This window comes from Etheostoma spectabile, chromosome 9, assembly GCF_008692095.1.
Source record: "Etheostoma spectabile isolate EspeVRDwgs_2016 chromosome 9, UIUC_Espe_1.0, whole genome shotgun sequence".
Lineage (NCBI taxonomy): Eukaryota > Metazoa > Chordata > Actinopteri > Perciformes > Percidae > Etheostoma > Etheostoma spectabile.
The window spans coordinates 27,608,636-27,610,517 of record NC_045741.1 but is presented as its reverse complement, the minus strand read 5'-3'; the positions used below and the strand labels follow the sequence as shown (position 1 = coordinate 27,610,517).

The following is a 1,882-nucleotide window of genomic DNA, read 5'->3' as shown; positions in this document are numbered from 1 at the left end:
TCTACTCACACTTATACATGTAAAAAATATAACATTAATTTAGTAAGATAATATAAATATCAAACTAGAAGAGACGTATTAGGTATAAATACATTTTATTTGCTTTATTAGTTTTGAACAATGATGGTTAAATTTAAGTGACAATTAATGGATTTATATTTGTTTCTTTATGTCTCCATTTTTTGTGCCATATGGTCATATTGTGGTGTTTTTATATTTGGTGACCATGTTTGATGTAAAGTAGTAACTGAAGTAGTGTTCCACAGGACTGAATATACACAGATCCCTTGTCAGCCTGTGCAATGTGGCAGCCAAAATGAGTTGATTAAGGTGAAAAGGGCTAAAGAATGTATGTTTTAGACCCCTTAGATTTTGATATTTAGATTTCCTATTTCAATATTGGTTGTGCATTTTCAATCACTTTGTGACTGAATAACTTCTATAACCTCATAAACATGGCACACACTGTGCCATACTATAGCAGAGCTTAGAATGGTGAACTGGCACTGCAAGATGTGACATTTCAAAATATGTGTGTATAAGTTTTAGCGAAGTTTTGTTTTGAGAGGATTGGAACCAACATAAATAACTGTAATCCCAAAGGCCATGACATACTTGTCCCTTACAAGTGAATGGAAACTTTGATGCTACAGTGATAACATTAACTGTAACTTTTAGCTCTTATTTTCCAGAAGACGCAATGCAATAACTCTGTATAGAACTATCCAAATATGTTACTGGTCCATTCCCTTGTGCCTCTCCTCACTTACACAAGAAGAAAATAAAATCTATCCCACATTTCTATCAGCTTGGCTATTTGTAGGCAGCCTCTCACCATGCTATCTGAGCAGTCACAGGAAAAAAAATCTATTCCAACAACGCCCAATAAAAATAGAAAAAGATATCATGTCAAAGATGTCAAATAACCGAACTAAATGGATCGAGGGCGCTGGGGGAGGGCATCGGTGGAGAAATGGCCTGAAAAAATCATTTCACAATTACAGTCGTCGCTGTGTGTGTGCCTGTGTGTGTGTGTGTGCGTGCTTGTGTGTGTGTGAGACAGGCAGAGAGCAGAAGGGCAGATAGCAGAAGAAGAGAAACAATCAATGCAACGCTGGCTGACCTGGCCGTTTGGTAGAATATGTATTGAGTGCATTTAAGGATTTAGAGTAAGGCTCAGACGTTTTTCAAGCCTATCTTAATAGTAAATTTTCATGCCATATATACAGTCCATTGAAAGAGTTAGTGGTTGGTGTAATCATTCCTCCTCCCTATAACAACTGGAGGGATCCCTTCAGAGCGACTGCACTGTAAAAGATGGGGGACAGAATCTCCAGTCCTCTGCAAAACTACATTCTGATGTTCAACGGAAGCTAACACGAGACCTTGGCAGTCTGAGTTAGAATTAGTTATTCCATTGCAGGTGTTTTGTTTCAGACATGCAACTACCAGGACATTTCCCTCCTCTGTGGCTCAGCAAGGAAACATTGTCTGGAGAAACTAAAAAGAGAATTCAGAAGAAAAAAAGTTGTTGAAAATGAACTTTGTTGAAGCCTAATTTTAGCCTCAGCTGAACTCATTTATGGACCGTCTCTGACTATGTAGTTGTAGCTCTATGAAGGAATCCCTTTACAGCCAGTATGGAGAGAATGAATGATTTTCTGATATTGGGCTGTATTTGTACTTGTATTTATTATACGGCTCCCCATTAGCAGACACCTAGATGACCAGCTAGTCTTCCTGGGGTCCAAAACATCTGTTATATATAAAAATATATTAAAAAATATACATAATATACTGTATTTCAAAAAAATTTAAGCTATAGTGCGTAGTTTCTGCATGAGGAATTCTAAGTAACTGGCAAAAAAACTGTTGACGCATC

General features: G+C 37.2%; 1 protein-coding gene and 1 long non-coding RNA gene across 17 annotated transcripts in view; both read right to left on the bottom strand.

The window, feature by feature from the left end:
- The window catches only part of LOC116695664 (uncharacterized), an 813,105-nt gene that overhangs the window by 158,364 nt on the left and 652,859 nt on the right, over positions 1-1,882 (bottom strand). The window lies entirely within an intron of this gene.
- LOC116695586 (unconventional myosin-XVIIIa) overlaps positions 1-1,882 on the bottom strand; it is a 157,236-nt gene that overhangs the window by 56,427 nt on the left and 98,927 nt on the right. The window lies entirely within an intron of this gene.